A 7,500-nucleotide genomic window follows, 5' to 3' on the forward strand; every position below is an offset into this window, starting at 1 on the left:
TATTCCGCCCGAGAGCATCCCGAGCCAACAGCGGCGCGGGTCCGGGGCCGGGCCAGGTAGGTCCGTCATCCGGGAAGAACCGCGCGCGCTTGCCGGGAGCCCGAGCGCCCAAAGGGGCGAATCGACTCCTCCAGATATACCGCCGAGCAGCCAGCCAGGACACCGGGGCTCTGCCCAACAGACGCGAACCGAGGCCCGCGGAAGGACAGGCTGCGCACCCGGGCCGTAGGCCGGCACCCAGCGGGTCGCGACGTCCTACTAGGGGAGAAGTGCGGCCCACCGCACACCGGAACGGCCCCACCCCGCGGCGAGTGGAAAGGCAACCGGACACGACCCCGCCGCGGATTGCTCCGCGCGGGCGGCCGGCCCCATCTGCCGAGGGCGGGGGCCAGTGGCCGGATGGGCGTGAATCTCACCCGTTCGACCTTTCGGACTTCTCACGTTTACCCCAGAACGGTTTCACGTACTTTTGAACTCTCTCTTCAAAGTTCTTTTCAACTTTCCCTCACGGTACTTGTTCGCTATCGGTCTCGTGGTCATATTTAGTCTCAGATGGAGTTTACCACCCACTTGGAGCTGCACTCTCAAGCAACCCGACTCGAAGGAGAGGTCCCGCCGACGCTCGCACCGGCCGCTACGGGCCTGGCACCCTCTACGGGCCGTGGCCTCATTCAAGTTGGACTTGGGCTCGGCGCGAGGCGTCGGGGTAGTGGACCCTCCCAAACACCACATGCCACGACAGGCGGCAGCCTGCGGGGTTCGGTGCTGGACTCTTCCCTGTTCGCTCGCCGCTACTGGGGGAATCCTTGTTAGTTTCTTTTCCTCCGCTTAGTAATATGCTTAAATTCAGCGGGTAGTCTCGCCTGCTCTGAGGTCGTTGTACGAGGTGTCGCACGCCACACCGCCAGCCGGCTGTGCACGCTACCGAGAAAGTACCGGTATGCGAACCGCCAGGCGACGGGCGCGCATCGCACGTTTAAGGAGACGCGGCCGGCCACACAGGCGACCACGACACTCCCACGTCTCCGAAGCGGGACAAACGCCGCGCGCTTCAGTATACGTAGCCGACCCTCAGCCAGACGTGGCCCGGGAACGGAATCCATGGACCGCAATGTGCGTTCGAAACGTCGATGTTCATGTGTCCTGCAGTTCACATGTCGACGCGCAATTTGCTGCGTTCTTCATCGACCCACGAGCCGAGTGATCCACCGTCCTGGGTGATCTTTTCCTTTTCAGTCTCCCACTGTCTCTTTCAAGACAGTAGCATTTGCGGGACTGAGGCGTCTGACGGCCCCTGTTCCACTATTTTTTTGTGTCCAACGGCCTCACAGCCGATGGGCGTCGTACGGCTCCACACCGGAGCGGACAGGCACTCGGGCGAACGTCATTCAAAACCGGCGCCAGGCGCCAGGTACCGCAGGCCAGCCGCTCCAGAGCTTCAGCGCTCGTACCACACAACAACAACACTTCCGCTAGTTTTGAGAGGCACGCGTGGTTCCGCACGCGGCGCACGGCCACTGCCGTACAGGTAGCGTGTTGCGCGACACGACACGCACATCGAAAGACATGCAGTCTAGTCGGTAATGATCCTTCCGCAGGTTCACCTACGGAAACCTTGTTACGACTTTTACTTCCTCTAAATGATCAAGTTTGGTCATCTTTCCGGTAGCATCGGCAACGACAGAGTCGATGCCGCGTACCAGTCCGAAGACCTCACTAAATCATTCAATCGGTAGTAGCGACGGGCGGTGTGTACAAAGGGCAGGGACGTAATCAACGCGAGCTTATGACTCGCGCTTACTGGGAATTCCTCGTTCATGGGGAACAATTGCAAGCCCCAATCCCTAGCACGAAGGAGGTTCAGCGGGTTACCCCGACCTTTCGGCCTAGGAAGACACGCTGATTCCTTCAGTGTAGCGCGCGTGCGGCCCAGAACATCTAAGGGCATCACAGACCTGTTATTGCTCAATCTCGTGCGGCTAGAAGCCGCCTGTCCCTCTAAGAAGAAAAGTAATCGCTGACAGCACGAAGGATGTCACGCGACTAGTTAGCAGGCTAGAGTCTCGTTCGTTATCGGAATTAACCAGACAAATCGCTCCACCAACTAAGAACGGCCATGCACCACCACCCACCGAATCAAGAAAGAGCTATCAATCTGTCAATCCTTCCGGTGTCCGGGCCTGGTGAGGTTTCCCGTGTTGAGTCAAATTAAGCCGCAGGCTCCACTCCTGGTGGTGCCCTTCCGTCAATTCCTTTAAGTTTCAGCTTTGCAACCATACTTCCCCCGGAACCCAAAAGCTTTGGTTTCCCGGAGGCTGCCCGCCGAGTCATCGGAGGAACTGCGGCGGATCGCTGGCTGGCATCGTTTATGGTTAGAACTAGGGCGGTATCTGATCGCCTTCGAACCTCTAACTTTCGTTCTTGATTAATGAAAACATACTTGGCAAATGCTTTCGCTTCTGTTCGTCTTGCGACGATCCAAGAATTTCACCTCTAACGTCGCAATACGAATGCCCCCGCCTGTCCCTATTAATCATTACCTCGGGTTCCGAAAACCAACAAAATAGAACCGAGGTCCTATTCCATTATTCCATGCACACAGTATTCAGGCGGGCTTGCCTGCTTTAAGCACTCTAATTTGTTCAAAGTAAACGTGCCGGCCCACCGAGACACTCAACAAAGAGCACCCTGGTAGGATTTAAACGGGGTCCGCCTCGGGACGCGAAAGCACCCCTTCGGCTCGCCCCACCGGCAGGACGTCCCACGATACATGCCAGTTAAACACCGACGGGCGGTGAACCAACAGCGTGGGACACAAATCCAACTACGAGCTTTTTAACCGCAACAACTTTAATATACGCTATTGGAGCTGGAATTACCGCGGCTGCTGGCACCAGACTTGCCCTCCAATAGATACTCGTTAAAGGATTTAAAGTGTACTCATTCCGATTACGGGGCCTCGGATGAGTCCCGTATCGTTATTTTTCGTCACTACCTCCCCGTGCCGGGAGTGGGTAATTTGCGCGCCTGCTGCCTTCCTTGGATGTGGTAGCCGTTTCTCAGGCTCCCTCTCCGGAATCGAACCCTGATTCCCCGTTACCCGTTACAACCATGGTAGGCGCAGAACCTACCATCGACAGTTGATAAGGCAGACATTTGAAAGATGCGTCGCCGGTACGAGGACCGTGCGATCAGCCCAAAGTTATTCAGAGTCACCAAGGCAAACGGACCAGACAAGCCAATCCGATTGGTTTTGATCTAATAAAAGCGTCCCTTCCATCTCTGGTCGGGACTCTGTTTGCATGTATTAGCTCTAGAATTACCACAGTTATCCAAGTAACGTGGGTACGATCTAAGGAACCATAACTGATTTAATGAGCCATTCGCGGTTTCACCTTAATGCGGCTTGTACTGAGACATGCATGGCTTAATCTTTGAGACAAGCATATGACTACTGGCAGGATCAACCAGGGAGCTGCGTCAACTAGAGCTGAGCAGCCGGCCACCCGGGAGTGTGTCCCGGGGGCCCGCGCGAACACGCAAGCGTCCGCTCAATTATTCTGCAAACAGGAGGAGGCCGAGCTCCCCTGCACGATACACCTCGAAACCCTCTCAGGTCCCGGCGGCGCGCAGCGCCGTCCTAGGTACTTGGTCGGTTTCGAGAGAGGCGCAATCGCCCGGAGTTAGGCGAGTAGACGGTTTTAGTGCGAACACCCTTGCTCCCAACTGAGCTTGCCGCTGCCGACAGAGGCCCGGGAGCGTGCTGTCGTGGCATTGCCGGCGGGAGACAACACGCGCCACCTATGGTGACCGGCAGCTCCAACGCCAGCGCCACACAAGGGCAAAGCCCCACTTGGGTGCAGAAGCGAACTCTCCCAGCACAGCGCACGCGCCAACACGTCCGCACAACTGCGATACAAACCACCTGCGAGAACCGCTGGGGCGACCGAGCAGCAGACGGCGTCGCGGCGCCGAGTGCCAGGCGGCGGCGCATCCTCAACGCACACAGTCCTCAATCAGACCAGCACACTGCAGATGTCCACCGCGCTTCGCACCGGGCTCGGCTGAACCAACTTTGGCCGCCAGGCGCCGCGTGCAGGGTGCGCCGCAGCGTAGCTGCACCGCCTGCCGGGCCCGTCGGCTGGCGCTCCTGCCACTCGGCGCCCCCCACCAGCCGCCTGTTGCGCGTGCGCCCACGCAGCGCGCGGCCAACACGCCGGGCGGCCCCCCTTCACCGGCCGGGAACAGTCCCACCAAGCCACCGCCGCGTATCGCTTCATACCCACATGGACCTAGTCACGTGTGTGGATGTGGCGGGTACCGCTGAAACAACCGGTTAATAGCTGTACCGATCGTCGCCATCACAGATTCACCTCCAGCGTGAACAACCGCTCAACAACGGATTTCCAGTTCATTTGCGTATCTTGGGCAGTAAACGTAGATGTCCACCTACATTTGCGATTTCAACAATTCTTGCATGCCAGGATGTCATGTGTCACGACACGCTACATCAGACCACATACACACTGCGACATGTGCAGAAGAGAACACGTGGAAGGTGGCCCGCGCACGTATGCGATGTCCCTTCCGCGATCCACTGTCAACCGGCATCTGCGGCATGTCCCAGATATGGAACGCGGTCCACCAGGGTAGCACTTTGTGTGAGGCAATACGACAAAGTCGGAATACACGCGTCACTACATCAGACGGCTCACGCTGACCTGACCTGACCTGACCTGACCTGACCTGACTCACCGCACCACCACCCCCAGCGACCCAGGGTGACATACAATGCGTTCGTACGTTCCTCCCACACGCCTCTACGGCGTACCACAGTGCAACCTAGCTGTTATTGGGAGACGAGACAAGTAGCATCGAGCACAACATATGGAAATTGAGATTCGACACCGTTGGGCACAGCCAGCGTACGGTCACACGTATCACACTACTTCACTCTGTACGTAACGACCGATGATCGGTACAGCGTGTGGGTTACGCGTACGACATCAGCGGACAATGGACACAGACCATACCACGACGTACACTGAGGGCGTCGACATCTGAATGCAACTGAACAGCTGCGAGGCTCATTTAACACTCAAACGCCAGACCGACCAGCTTGAGAGGACAGAGACACAAAGAGGGGGACAGAGGGGGGGGGGGGCGGCGATATAGTCCTATTGCAGTACAATTGACAGTGGATAGCGGGAATATGTGGAAAGTAAGCAACACTCGCAAGACATCTACATGAGGATAACAACGACACCAGAGATTCCGAGCAGTGAACTATGTTAGGCAAAGGGACAACGTGGGTTAGGTTAAGGGACAACGTGGGTTAGGTTAAGGGACAACGTGGGTTAGGTTAAGGGACAACGTGGGTTAGGTTAAGGGACAACGTGGGTTAGGTTAAGGGACAACGTGGGTTAGGTTAAGGGACAACGTGGGTTAGGTTAAGGGACAACGTGGGTTAGGTTAAGGGACAACGTGGGTTAGGTTAAGGGACAACGTGGGTTAGGTTAAGGGACAACGTGGGTTAGGTTAAGGGACAACGTGGGTTAGGTTAAGGGACAACGTGGGTTAGGTTAAGGGACAACGTGGGTTAGGTTAAGGGACAACGTGGGTTAGGTTAAGGGACAAATTGAGTTAGGTTAAGGGACAACGTGGGTTAGGTTAAGGGACAAATTGAGTTAGGTTAAGGGACAAATTGAGTTAGGTTAAGGGACAAATTGAGTTAGGTTAAGGGACAAATTGAGTTAGGTTAAGGGACAACGTGGGTTAGGTTAAGGGACAAATTGAGTTAGGTTAAGGGACAAATTGAGTTAGGTTAAGGGACAAATTGAGTTAGGTTAAGGGACAAATTGAGTTAGGTTAAGGGACAAATTGAGTTAGGTTAAGGGACAAATTGAGTTAGGTTAAGGGACAAATTGAGTTAGGTTAAGGGACAACTTGAGTTAGGTTAAGGGACAACTTGAGTTAGGTTAAGGGACAACTTGAGTTAGGTTAAGGGACAACTTGAGTTAGGTTAAGGGACAACTTGAGTTAGGTTAAGGGACAACTTGAGTTAGGTTAAGGGACAACTTGAGTTAGGTTAAGGGACAACTTGAGTTAGGTTAAGGGTCAACTTGAGTTAGGTTAAGGGACAACTTGGGTTAGGTTAAGGGACAACTTGGGTTAGGTTAAGGGACAACTTGAGTTAGGTTAAGGGACAACTTGAGTTAGGTTAAGGGACAACTTGAGTTAGGTTAAGGGACAACTTGAGTTAGGTTAAGGGATAATGTGGTACAACCAGAGTTAGGTTAAGCGATAATGTGGTACAGCCACAGTTAGGTTAAGCGATAATGTGGTACAGCCACAGTTAGGTTAAGCGATAATGTGGTACAGCCACAGTTAGGTTAAGCGATAATGTGGTACAGCCACAGTTAGGTTAAGCGATAATGTGGTACAGCCACAGTTAGGTTAAGCGATAATGTGGTACAGCCACAGTTAGGTTAAGCGATAATGTGGTACAGCCACAGTTAGGTTAAGCGATAATGTGGTACAGCCACAGTTAGGTTAAGCGATAATGTGGTACAGCCACAGTTAGGTTAAGCGATAATGTGGTACAGCCACAGTTAGGTTAAGCGATAATGTGGTACAGCCACAGTTAGGTTAAGCGATAATGTGGTACAGCCACAGTTAGGTTAAGCGATAATGTGGTACAGCCACAGTTAGGTTAAGCGATAATGTGGTACAGCCACAGTTAGGTTAAGCGATAATGTGGTACAGCCACAGTTAGGTTAAGCGATAATGTGGTACAGCCACAGTTAGGTTAAGCGATAAAGTTGGTTACATTTGGTATTGTGTGGGAAGGGGGCAGAGAGAGGGGGGGGGGGGTGGATAGTGGTGGCAGTACGCGGATGCCTGAGTCACCGTCAGATACGTCACGTCGGTTCGATGCTTGTAGCAAGAGGCTGGCGGGTCTGTGTCTCTCACTTCTGCAATTTTTCATGTGGTATAACACGAGGGCGGGGGGTGATATTTGGTGCCCCTCTGTGTAGGATGTGTGTTGGTTTATCTGAGCAATGGTAGTTGTCGGAGGAGTGGGGTATTGTGCTTTTATAGGTGGACCTACTGCTCTGGTTATCATAGTGTCGACGGTGCAATGTCGCAGAGAGGATGCACTCGACATTGTCGCATTCCAGATGTTTACGTATTGTGTGTCTCCGTTGCAGGCCGAGAGTGGTGCATGTTCGAGTGTCTGGCTGACGTGCGATTCACGTTGTGTGCCCAGTCTTACAGCACGTATAGGGACATTCGCATAAATCATCTATATGTGGCCTTGCATCATTTACTAAGCAGTGCCGTGAGACGACCGAACTATTAGGAAAGTACTGATGTACCGCATAATGTTTACCTTCCACCACACAGCGAGTATCGACTCTGCCCAGCGTTGCCACCGCAGGCAGCGGTCACCGTCACCATTATGCGGCGGAACGGAACATCTATATCCTCAGAGGAGCA

General features: G+C 54.1%; 3 non-coding genes across 3 annotated transcripts in view; all 3 read right to left on the reverse strand.

The window, feature by feature from the left end:
* Positions 1-877, reverse strand: part of LOC126305388 (large subunit ribosomal RNA) — a 4,222-nt gene extending 3,345 nt beyond the window's left edge. Inside the window, exon 1 of the ribosomal RNA XR_007553448.1 lies at positions 1-877. This exon is cut by the window's left edge and continues 3,345 nt beyond it. This is a non-coding gene — a ribosomal RNA (large subunit ribosomal RNA).
* Positions 878-1,065: 188 nt separating this feature from the next.
* Positions 1,066-1,220, reverse strand: LOC126305473 (5.8S ribosomal RNA). Its single transcript, XR_007553522.1, has one exon. It is a non-coding gene; the product is annotated as a 5.8S ribosomal RNA (ribosomal RNA).
* Positions 1,221-1,581: 361 nt separating this feature from the next.
* Positions 1,582-3,474, reverse strand: LOC126305324 (small subunit ribosomal RNA). The gene has a single exon (XR_007553390.1). It is a non-coding gene; the product is annotated as a small subunit ribosomal RNA (ribosomal RNA).
* Positions 3,475-7,500: the final 4,026 nt, after the last annotated feature.

This window comes from Schistocerca gregaria, unplaced genomic scaffold (assembly GCF_023897955.1).
Source record: "Schistocerca gregaria isolate iqSchGreg1 unplaced genomic scaffold, iqSchGreg1.2 ptg000310l, whole genome shotgun sequence".
Lineage (NCBI taxonomy): Eukaryota > Metazoa > Arthropoda > Insecta > Orthoptera > Acrididae > Schistocerca > Schistocerca gregaria.